This window comes from Amblyomma maculatum, chromosome 1 (genome assembly GCF_055883805.1).
Source record: "Amblyomma maculatum isolate TAMU_Amacu chromosome 1, ASM5588380v1, whole genome shotgun sequence".
Lineage (NCBI taxonomy): Eukaryota > Metazoa > Arthropoda > Arachnida > Ixodida > Ixodidae > Amblyomma > Amblyomma maculatum.
Genome location: NC_139344.1, coordinates 23,717,210 through 23,729,928, shown reverse-complemented (window position 1 = coordinate 23,729,928; position 12,719 = coordinate 23,717,210). Strand labels below are relative to the sequence as shown.

Genomic DNA, 12,719 nt, shown 5'->3' with positions numbered 1-12,719 from the left:
TCTTTCCCTTCACTTTTTTTTTTCAGGTTTGCTGATAGAACGGTTTTAAGCTAATTTAACATCTTTTGCTGCGTAGCACAGTTAATGAGAGTCGACGATTTTAACGAGCGTCGCGTATAAAATGTTGCTGATTATAATATTGCACACCGAAAGGACGATACAAAAGTTGCACCCGCCGCATGCAGCAAATAGTGGAATAAGGGTGCAAATCAACCAGGGGTCAAATTTTCATTGAACTTTTGGCATTGTATTGTTATTTTTTTGCGAAAAAAGAAAGGTACCACTCTTGCTAGGCTTCGGAAAATTTGCGGGTATCTTAACACATTTCTACCCAACTGGCTTGCTTACAGGTAAAAAGTTCAACTACTTTTGATAAACGTACCTCCCTATACTCCCCATGACTCACCGGATGAGCAGGCAGCTTTCATTTTCTCCACTTCGCTTGGGTGCAGTCCTGCGGCAAACTACGCACAAGTGCAGGTGTCCAACCGCGGGGCGTCGCGCAAGCGTGTTCTCCTCCCAGCTGACTGGATGCTTCCGCGCCCAAAACAAAGGCGTTGTCTCCTGCCACTGGACACGAGGAAAGGCAGCTGCCGCAGCGCCGCAGTACTGAGAGCCACTTTCGCGCGTCTCTCCGTTGTTATCTCCTACCGCGCCGAGGAGGCAAGAGAAGGGAAGTGCCACGGGGGGATAACGAGACACCGGACAACCGGTTCTGAAGGCCGCAAAGCGGGCCTCCTTTGCATGGTCCGCTTATGGTGTTTATGCGACCGCTAGAAAGTTTAACTTGCGGTTGTTTTCAGGCATAAACATCACAAGGGCAGGCGCCTCGTTTATGTGCCTCTCAGCACACCGCCGAGGTCATTTTTACGCTTCGAAGCAGCCGAGAGAGACGCCCTCACCCGCGTATGCTCGCACGCTTTCAACGTGCGCTGCAATTCCGATGATGCGGGCATATATTCGCTCACCTAGGCAGAGATCCTGTAAAGGAACAAACTTTGCTCTGAGAGGAACGAGAAGCGAAGAACATGATTTGGAACCGCATGACTTTGCCGTAAATGTGCAATCTTTCGCATTTCGCCCCCTTCAGACCAACCACCCCATAGCATGTGGGTGAAAATCAATCCACCGAGCCCCTTTCCCTCAACCTTTTCTAGGCTATTGGTATTACTTTGTTTTGTGTGCGTGTGTGTGTGTGTGTGGGGGGGGGGGGGGAGGGTTGTTGTGTCTATGTGCGTGCGTGCGCGTTTGTTTGTTTGTTGAGGGATGCACAGGACTGATTCAGGCAGACGTTATGCCTCAAACAGCTACTCGTGTTGACAGACGTCTTATTTCGCGCTTGTCCGTGTAAGTACTGACGTCTCTTGGCCTGTGGTGACACTTTTTCGTATCTCCGACGTATTCGCGCCAAAAACACCTACTGCTATTTCTTTCTTTGATACTCTTTCTTTATTCTTCTTTCTTTTTGAGCGGGTGGGCTGGAGCGGTGAGTGAAGCACTGGCAGAGCAGAGATAGAGCGCTACAAAAACGGGGCAATAAAAACGTACTAACAGCTGATAACTTGCGGTTAACGTACTGCGATAATCACGTTCATCTTGCTTAATGTGTACGGGCAGTTCTGATCCACATCTCCAGGCTTACAGCCGAATGCTTAGATTGCCGAAGCATCTGCAGATGCCGATTCAAACGCTGAATTCTTCAACTGGCAGTCGCGCGTGTCATGACTGCTGACATCGTACACAGGCAAATGGAGCACCTTGAAATGCTTCGCCACCCTCCCTCAAGCGGAGGGCGCTGTCCGAGAAGGCTCTGCTTAACCTCCGATGCGTTCTCTGCGTTCGTGTCTCTGTCATAATACCTCAGCAGGTTCTCAATTAGTAAGCAATCTTCTACAGCTGCCCCAGTAGGTCGCACGTGCTCCATCGTCAAGTACGCTCTACAATTTCTTAGGATCTTTTCAGTTGTTGCCTGATCTGCCTCGATACCGAAAATTTTAATGCGGTCAACCTCCTTTGAATCCGGTAGCGGGGTCTTATTAGACTTTGAAAAGTCACTCAGCAGACAGAGTAAATAGTGTAAAGAAAGCGCGAACACAACGTTCGCCAAAACACACTCTTTCTTTTTTACTAGGTGCATCAGTGTTTTAATGCAGGTCTACCTAAATATTATCGCAGCTAGCTTTGAATACATTCGTTTATACTGTCCTTGAACTCTACGTTAACGGAGATGAAAACGAACCAATTATGCGTTTTCTGCCACTCTGCTTTAAAACCCATCTGTTCCGAATTTTACGCAGAAAAAAAAAAAAATGAAGAACACACATCTTGGTTCATTGTTTTAAAGGCATCAAATTTTCTATACCACCTGTTCAAAACCTAATTTTTCTATGCTTGCTGACGGAGCCACCGGTTCCAGAAATGGAGATATCGGCATGTATCTTGGAAGCTTTGACGGATCACTTCGTATTGAATTTGGTTCATACGCTGACATGGTTTCACTAAGAAATATCGACAGTTACGTATTTCCAGAATTTTTCCAATCAAAGTAGCCGAAGAAGATCTACGGGACTAAAACTACTAAATGCGTAGTCATGCCCATAAGTGCTGAACGTCGAACACAAGACACCCTCCAGCTTTTTTTTTTATTTATTTAGACGTGGGGAGGGGGAAGACCGCACGGATCTACAGTTGCGACTCACTCAGGTGAGGAGTTTTGCTTTCCCTGCAGCCCGAGTTTCCGGGCTTGACTACGCGCCTTGGCAGCCGCATTTCGATCTAGACGTAAAGCCATCCCGGTACTGATATTAAGGGCACCTTGAGACACCATGTGTTCTAGGCTAACCTCGACTCATTTTTCCAAACTCCCTTCTATATAGCCAAATCAGGTAAAATACTTTGAGACATTTGAATATGTACAAAGGGACAGAAGTGTTTGCCTCTCACTGCACATCTTTCCTTAAAAGCATCATTTTTTAAACTAGTATGCATTTTCTTTTTTTTTTTTCAGTTGAAGGGTGCATTCGGCAAAAAGGACAAATAGGGAATCCTGAAATAAACCATGTACACCATCCCGGATTTATAATAACATCGTAGGTATACTGACTTCCGGCGCTGCGGCGTAGCAAGGCTGAGGAGAGGAGAAAGCATTGCCAAGGCAAGCGCATGCCCACATTTCCTGCCGCTGAAGTCAGCGCCATCTGGTAGGCTGCTCTGTCGAATGCGAAGAAACTCCTGCCAATCACTGGCTGTTATGCATCGGAGCCCCAAGAAGCTGTGACCGATTTTACCCGCTACACATAGCTTGGATGATACGGATAATACGCATCTCTGGGGTTTACTGGTTGGTAGAATCGAGAATGCAGCAGTTTTATACAAACTTAATACAGGCAAACTAAATAAGCCGCCCATGCTGAGAGACACTCATAACAGTCCAGCTATCGGCGACAGGCTGGAACACCTACGGTTAGAAAGAAGAATTTTCTCACCACCACACAAACAACTTCCTTCCTCGGACGCTATAGACTGGAGAAAAATACGAACAAACACATTCCCTAATCTTCACATTTTAAATAAGATAAGCCCAACAAAATACACGAGTTACTGTCCTTGGTGCGGTGCAAGCCCCACACTCTATCACATCTCTTGGGAATGCCAGGACAAACCTGACCCAACGTTACTAGTGCCATGCCCGACACACGAGCAGTGGGAGGCGGCCCTGACCAGCGACAACCTGGACCAGCAAGCCTGGATTATCCAGCTAGTCCGCAAGTCAGCTGCTGCCAGCGGAGCCCTGGACTAGGGGCACCGACCAGCCAGCTCCTGCGAATTCTTACTGATTATTAATTAAGTTTTCTCTCTCTCTCTCTCTCTCTCTCTCTCTCTCTCTCTCTCTCTCTCTCTCTCTCTCTCTCTCTCTCTCTCTCTCTCTCTCTCTCTCTCTCTCTCTCTCTCTCTCTCCAGCTTGCCAAAAATAGCGACTTGCAGGGAGAATTTCTCCCAAATGTAGCGAGAGAAAAAAAAGTGCGCTCGAGCATTTTCGCGATCGGCTGTACTGCAAGCTAGTCGGGATAAGAGTTTTGACGATTCTAATCCCTGCCTAAAATGTGCGATAAGCAGTGGATACCTAAGCAGCTATCCAACATTATTGTCACTAGTAAGGTACTTCGTCCAAGTACTTCGTCCTCTTTGCTCGCCCGCTCAATAGAACTCCCAAGATTTCTCCACCGCTGGCCATTTGGGTGTCTCGCGCACTTACGACCGTCTGCGTCATAGATTCTGTTTGCCCACGTTTCTATCGCCCTGTACACCGCTATGTGTGACCTGTGTGGCCTGTGTCAACGTCGGAAACATCCCGTCGGGAAAGCCCCAGAGGTGGAATACGTGATGCAGTCTATACACCAAATTGCTGTCTTGCGGGGCCCTTCCAGACGACTGAAACATTGCACACCTTGCTCTCATTCATAAAGTTGAGTTAAATAAAGAGGTAGCTAACTATAGGTCCATTTCATTTACATCTGTACCATGCAAAATAATAAAACATAGTGAATATAAAGAGACATTGAAACATTTTCTGACTAACAACTCACTGGCTTCAGAAGAACATGCGTGTATTTCGTAAAGGTTTATCTTGTACGACCCAAATGATCGAATTTTCCCTTTCCTTTGCCTAAAGCGCTTTTTCTTATAAAACAGCGCGAAGACACGGGACGAAGAAGAAAGAATAGACACACGCGGCTCTGAACTTGCGACTGAGCTTATCGAAAAAAAAAAAAAAAAAAAAACGCCCTCTCTTATAAAGGTAAACATCAAAAATGCGCGAATGAGCCTTGTCAGATATGCTCTTGTCACATAATTAAAATGAGTCACATCCGCACGTGCGATAATCGTAGTTCCCCCCTTGTTTAACACGCCCATTTCCTTACGAGATAAGGCTACTAATTCCTGGTTGACACAACGATTCCCCTTCCTCACGATATGGTATGCCTCGGCAACTTCCCTTGTGACACGATCGTTTTGAATGAACAGGACCTCGGTGTCGACGACGAAAGAAGTGCAGTGACACTCTAAACAATTCTTAGGTAAATTTGTTGAACATTTACCTAAAGAATTTTGGTGCTCCGAAAGCCGTACGTTGAGGCACCAGCCTGTCTGGCCATTGCATGTGCGGCCGCAGGACATAGGAATCTGGTATACCACAGAAACCTTACACGGGACGTAGTTTTTATGATTAATTTTACTACCGCTTCTCTTGTCAGTTCCATCTTTCTTCCTTTTTATCGCTGCTCCAACCTTGCCGACATTATAAAGAGTCGAAAACACAACGTTGACACCATATTTGGACCCTATTTTCTTAAATCTGTGTGAAAGGTTATGAACGTATGGCATTAAAGCTATATTTTTCCTTCTATCCTCAGGACTGGTAAGCTGCTGCGAGTTACTTTCATGGGGTTTCAGTTTTTTTTAGGATCTTTCCTGCACAAGAAAAAAAGAGCAGAGTAGGAGAAACCAGCCTGTCTACAGCGATGTACCTGGGCTGTGAGACTATCGCCTATTTTGTGAAAGCAAGATTTTTTTAACGCCATATTCATGCATCCGGTTACTATCCCGTTTTTAACTAATTTCGAGTGACAAGATTTGTAGTTCAACCGGGGCTTTTCGCTCCGCGGGGAATTTCGCCAGCACACATGAGATGTTTCAAAGGCCAGCCGTAGGTTCAAATACTGCAGTGTGTTATTCTGAGGAATTTCATGCGTAAATTTAAGACCGGGCCCATTTTTTTTTCAAAAGAATCTAAAACATAGGTCACAATTTCTGGCTAAAGAAGCTTCGTAATCACAAGATAATCATCAACGTACCTAAAAATGCTTACACTGTCACCAGCTAACTCATTCGACACTCTCTTATCGACTTGACTAAGGAAAATGCTGGTTAGCACAGGTGCTACTGTTGACCGTATACAAACACCGGACTTTTGTAAGAGTGTTTTGCTCTTCCAAGCGACGTGTAGTCGGCGCCACCCTTGCGTAGAGAGCGCTCGAGCAAGACACATCGGGCTACAAAAGCCGAAAATAGACTCCAGCTCCAGACTTCTGGGCTAGGTGCTAGGGTCTACATTGGTTGTGGATATATCTGTGGCACCACTTTCACTCGAGTGTTGCCGCAAAAACCTACCAGCTGCGGCGATATCTGGCCTTATTTGCAGGGACGTGTGTCTCCCGAGCGCTCTACACGAGGGTGACGTCGACTGTACGTATTCTGTACGTATTCGACCTACGTATTATGAAAGTGCTGACCCTAAATAAATGCTTTCATTATTAGCATCATCATCATGACCTTGTATCTAATCTAGACAATGGCGGACAAATCGACTGTTTTTTCCTGGACGTTCGTAAGGCGTTCGATACTGCTTCGTACCCTGCTTTTAAGAAAACTTGCTGCACTAAATTTCAACCACACAATAGTTGCTTGGACTGAAAACTATATTTCCGTCGATAGGTGCGTGGTAAAAATGGACAGAAATATAGTTTTGTAGCAATAATATCAGGTGTCTCGCAGGGCTCAGCTTTAAGAGAGCTCTTGTTTTTAATATATATCAATGATATTTGTTTAGGAATCGATTATTGTATACGGCTGCTTGCCGATGACTGCGTTTTAACTTTTATATAGACAAATTAGAAATGAAGGTTATGTTGCCCAGTTACAAAGAGGCTTGTTCTGCGTTCTTGAGTGGTGTTTAAGATGAAGGATGATGTTAACACTAAAAGGTGTTCATGTTACCTTCGCACGTAAAAAAAAAAAAAGAATCAGTTAACCGCAGAGTACATGACGAAAGGTAATGTAGTCACACAAAAAGCACAGCATAAGTACTTAGTTGTGACATTTACAGCAGACGGGTCATGAATTACGCATGTGGATATGGTAATTGCAATGGTCGCCATGACATTAAACATTATGCGGTGAAATCAGGAGCACGCACCTTCTTGTCCGAAACCAAGTGCCTACATAACATACGTTCGACCCAATCACTGGCAACCAACTCTAAGTAATAAAACTGCACAAAAGTCAAAACAAAGCTGCAAGGCTTGGCTTCTATCGATATTCGAGAATAGCTGCACTGACATGAAAAATGAATTAGGTTAGGAAACTATTTTCTCTCGACGAAGAAAATTACGTTTAATGTCCTGTATCAGATATATAACAATGAAACCGGTATTCGAAAGGAAATGTACTCTCATAGGCCACATTATGTCTCTGCTTACACCTGGCTAATTCCATGCCTAAACAAACATCAATGCCAGTTCTTTTTTTTTTTCTTCGTTCCATCACCGAATAGAATCGGATTTCACGTCAGAAGCTGCGCTGTGTAAATAAGACATTTTTTCCCCACTGCGTAACCCCTCTGCTGCAGCGCCCTCGGGCAAAGCGAAGTAATCATTGAATAAAGGAGAGCTCGAGCAGCCCCGTGGGCGCATTCGTTCCCTTCTATGCCTTGATGTCCTGGTGTCCAAATGAGGCATTTCTGTTTGTCCGCGGGTAGCCATAATTTTGTAGTATTCTGGAAGCCGGGAGGGCAAGTCGTTCTTTGTTGAAGGGGGGTAAGCATTCACAGAATCCGTGATTGCATAGGTGCAGGGGCATACATGGCAGCCAGAGTAATGGCCATTTTATCCACCGTTTCTATATAATCCTCGCAGACGGTGAAGGTATGAAATAGTTGTTATTGGTGGGTCACAATCGCCATCATGCACCCAGCTTCTGAGTTTGCGCTGACTACCCAGGTGGTGTATCCTACTTTTGGATGAGACCTTGCGAGTAACATAAGTCGAGTTCTATGAGAACCGTCTGGCCCGAGCGGATAGTTGCAAATCGATTGATTTGGATGGCGTGCTGAATGGAGCTCAGCTGTGTTATCCGCCCCAACTACAAAAGGTGCTTTATAAACGTGCTTTGGGGTAGACCCGGAGCCTTTTTGACCATGTATCCAATGATTATGCATATTTTCTTGCAATATCTCGCGTGCAGGGTAAATGCACAGCAGAGTACGTAATTCTATTCGAGATGTATACTTGGACCAGACGCAGGGTACCATGTTTGAGCATATCCTGGATATCATGCGCGCAACACGAGGGTCTGTGTATTTGACCCGAGCGAAATCGCAAACGTATTTACCCCTGCTGTTTATACTTAAAGCCCTTCATTGCTGCTGCCGCTGCCGCCGCCGCTAATGCCGCTGCTGCTGCCGCCGCCGCCGACGATGATGATGATGATGTATCGGTGGCCGGCCCCTGTATACAACGGTGGGACACAAACGATGTGCCCTGGCCTGAAGAAATAAACCTTATAGAAAGGAAAAAAAAGCGTAAAAAGAACAAAAGATCGAAGGAAAGTAATAGGAAACTGTAAGTGCTGTGCCACTGTTTTGACGCCTAGCGTCAGGCTCATCGCACAGTGGCCAAAAGTGTCCACCACTCAGACAGTCGCTGCTTCGTACCAGACACAGCGTTGGTCTCTTGCTGGGCGCGGCCGTATATATGCGGACTCCGTGGTTTTCGCTGTCCTCATTGTTACATGTTGCACCTCTTGCACACCATGTAACATGAGGAGGAGGAGGAGCCTCAGCATGTAACATGTAGGCTCCCTAGCGCCTCTGCGAGCGCTGCGCCTTCCACCGGTTCAGCCCGGAGACACGAGCAGTGGAGTACGAGATGTCCTTGCGTCTCACTCTCGCTCTGCACTTTGATTGTAGCAAAAAGCGCGAGACGGGAGAACAAGGCAGCCCTTCTGATAATTCATCTGATAATAATAACATTTTTCTATGCCATATAATCCGCTCGGCATATTCTGCACAAGGTGAATGTACGGGAGTCGAAGCGGCCACGATATTCGAGGGTGCCCAGCGCCGGAGCCATCGCCTCAAACTGAAGGCTGCTACCAAGGTTGTTCTCACAGAAGCTGACTGCCCTTATAGTCTTCTTACTCACTGAGTAGCAGTCGCAGGTGGACTTTGATTCCATACCCTTGCTCCAGAGGTTATTTTCAGCCTTTACAATCAGTTGTGCCCTCTACTTTGCATGCATAGAACTAGGCACACCCTATGAACCAAACCTTAGTTTAACTCGTTAATTCTTGAAAACTACATGTGTAAACTTTTTTTTAGTCTTGTTACCATTTGCATAATTATTTCAGTTACTTTTCGTGTATCCTGGCCGCTCAATTCAAGAAGCAATCCCAAGCCTTCATTTATTTATTGAAATACACTAAAGGCCCGAGCAGGCATTACATATGGTGTGTAAGTGGGGGGGGGGGGGGGGGGGGGGGGGGGGGGGGGGGGGGGGGGGGGGGGGAATGCGCTAGGGGGAACAACAGTAAAAACAATGCTTAAAAAATTGCGGGAAGTATACAGTCGTTAACCAGGAACACTTGCGATAAGTGCATAAGTCGTTAGCCAGGAACACAATGTTGAAAAGCTAGGGCTTCACTGAATGCACTTAGTCCGCTCGTGCGACGAAAGACGATGAAGAGGAAGGAGGTGGATGGGCTTTCAAGAGGCCGACAACAACGACTCAGGCTCGCTGGATAGGTATGCATTGTTGGTTTGCTTTATAGGGTTTAACTTACCAAAGCAACTCAGGATACGCGGGAAGTCATAGTGGAGTGCTCCGGAAATATCGAACTGGGGTTTTGAAACGTGCACTGAAATCACGCAGTACACGGGCGCCTTGCTTTTCTCCCCGTCGAAAAGCGACCACCGCAACCGGGACTGAACTTGTCTCATTGGAAACAGGCGTCAAGCGCCCTAGTCACTGAGCCACCGCGGCGAGTGGTATTTCAACAGAGGACAAGAACAGTGATTCGCATTTCGAATGACGAATCGATTCATAATACGTGCTACGATGTCGGCTAATAATCGGGTGATTCTTTGTTATTTTCATTAATTCTTCCTTGTTCTAGCACCGTCATGATTTGCCTTGATTAGTGCACTCGGCTTAGTTTAAGAACAGTGATTCGCATTTCGAATGACGAATCGATTCATAATACGTGCTACGATGTCGGCTAATAATCGGGTGATTCTTTGTTATTTTAATTAATTCTTCCTTGTTCTAGCACCGTCATGATTTGCCTTGATTAGTGCACTCGGCTTAGTTTGTGAAATTGGGTTTATGCCGGCCAAATCGTGCAGCCCATGGTTACCTCCTACCTTGAAAAGCTGCTTCTAGCCTTTCCTGCTCAAGGTGTATGCAGCTTCCTCATCGATTTAGTGTCATTTATAGAGGTTTTGTCTGGATGAACAATTTTGGGACCCTCCGAACTGTTGTTCATACTCCTACTGCCTACTGTAAGAGTGTCAAGGAGGTGCATCGTATTGTATTTGGTGATATATCGTTTATCTGGATGGCCAGACCAGTTGTGTGTTACAGAACTGCTTAGCTGCATCGCCCTTGCATTTCTTGCTTTCAGCACGTATATTCCACTCCGCTGGAAATCTCGGCGGCAATTGTTTTTATTCACTATACCCTTAAAGTGAGGAGGGTATAAGGGGATCTCAAAGTTCTCACTATTACTGACAAGGTTGACGACTGAGCAAGTTGGTAAGGGTTCATACTTAACCAGCCAAAGGACAAGACACAGGAAAGGTTGGGTTGCGCGCGTGCTTTTCGGAAGGAGTCTTCGTTGTTTTCTTCTGATCAATAAACATTTAGTTGCTAGTCCAGCCTTGTCTTGTCCTCTTCTTTCCTGTGTATCGTCCTTTGGCTGGTTAAGTACTGACAAGGGATTTGAGGGTCGAATTTTTCAGTTATGTGTCATATATTGAGCAAGGAGTCAACTTTAAAATTAGTTGTGTGTCATATATTGAGCAAGAAGTCAACTTTAAAATTAGATACCCTTCGATATGTAAAGCAGACCGTCAGCCTCGCTTCCTGTTTAATTCATTTTTACCTGTGCTCGAATCACTATAAACCCCCTTCGATGGGTCCAGACTTTAAGCATTGCTTTAATGTGCCCCAAGGTTGACTTAATTTGCGCCCGTGACGTACAATCTCTTGTTATTACGGGAATGAAACATATACGGGTGTTCAAACTGACTGGGTATCCTCTCAGCGATGGTTCTTCGCGTCCGCGGCCAAGTTACAAGAAGCACTAAATTTAGGCATTGGACGCAAACGCGAGAACATTTATCAGAATCTCCAATTAGTACAGGATTGCTGATAGTTGTGCAGTATCATATGCTGCTTTCGTACACTGAACTTCCACCTCTCCGTTAATAAAGCTCATTCCTGACACAATACTTTTGCACGAAAATAGCTCACTTTTGAAAAGAATGTTCATTTACGAAATGATCAAACATTTAGACTGAAGGAGCAGGGATTAGACTTTTCTAGTTTCTTCAAAAAATTTCAGTGGGGCAAATACGTCGTTTTGAGGTGAAGGAGCGGGCACGCGAAATTTCACTTTTTTGAGTGTGGCTGCGCATGGAATGGTTTTCAGCGCCAAAACACTGACAGCCATGCGCGACGTATATTTTAATTGAACTTTTTACCTTACGTTGGTTTTGTTTGGCGTAGTTGAGGTTACATGGGGAACACAAAAACAGCAAGATATTCGGCGTTTTATTCGTTTTAACGCACACCATCCATTACCGAACTATTACTCAAGGGTCCTTAAATGTGAGCTTTTAGAACGCGATCTTATTGTTCCGAAACGTTTTTATCATTTTTTGAATTAGGGAATGCTTATTTCGTCGTGTGCGTAAAAGATTCAAGGTTTATCTCCCACCTGCAGCTCTCGCAGCTGAAGAGTAGCTTTTCTCGTTGGAATCGCACTGGCTCACTGTTATTCCTCCCCGTTTTTCGCGCTAGCGACGTTCAGACAACTGGCTATTATCAACTGTGTTTCTTTTCTTCCTTCTGCTTTCAGCTCTTGGCGGTATCAGTCCTGCTGACTACCCGCCATTCGCTTCCAAATTCTTGGTCGATCCTCCAGGGCGGGGTTTGAGCCATTGGCCGCCTGGATAGCAATATCAGCGTGCATAATCGTCAGTAGCTGGATTATCTGTGCTGCGGTCGACAAGCCGTGTCCCTGCGATCACAGCCGCTACCGTGTAAATGAAGCATTTCTGGCGGTGAGAAAGTTGTACGACCTTCATAGCTTCGCTCATCGGCCTTTGCCTCGTCTCTCTTTTTTCTCTTGTGCCTCCAACGCGCTGGTTAATACCGCAGGGGATTTATTTTTTTTTTTTTACCTTGAGGTACCGATGTACGGATTAAAATGTGTGCACTATATGTTTGCCTTAGCGCCTTAGTCCGAAAGTTATTTACTGCAGGTATATACCCGGTACAGGCGCATAACAAAGGAAGCGGAGACGTATGCTTCCGTGAAGAAAAATAAAATAAAATATAGCAGTTGTTCTTGTCGTACGAAACGAACTACACGCACATTATTCTCGACTTTACGCATCAGACGTTTCAACTTTCAACTCCATCGGCTGAGTAAATAAAATATTATGGGGGACACCAAAGCTCCGCCTTTCCTAGGCTTTCGGCCCACGTATAAAGCCCCGCTTAAACCAAGTCGTATTGTCACGTGGTGGTGACCAGGGTCGATGACACAAATGAAGACACAGGCTTGATGGTACGGAAATTAACTCTTTATTGGGCTGACTTGCGCCCGCAAAAGAACTAAGCAACTCGACGGCGGCGATAGCAGCAAACGCGTTGGTC

General features: G+C 45.5%; 2 protein-coding genes across 2 annotated transcripts in view; one reads left to right on the top strand and one right to left on the bottom strand.

The window, feature by feature from the left end:
• Nucleotides 1-566, bottom strand: part of LOC146201946 (alpha-(1,3)-fucosyltransferase C-like) — a 33,261-nt gene extending 32,695 nt beyond the window's left edge. Inside the window, exon 1 of the mRNA XM_084587868.1 lies at nt 407-566. The gene's annotated coding sequence lies outside the window, so the exon portion shown is untranslated. The remainder of the gene's footprint in view (nt 1-406) is intronic.
• Nucleotides 1-12,719, top strand: part of LOC146201945 (scoloptoxin SSD20-like) — a 45,289-nt gene that overhangs the window by 3,816 nt on the left and 28,754 nt on the right. The window lies entirely within an intron of this gene.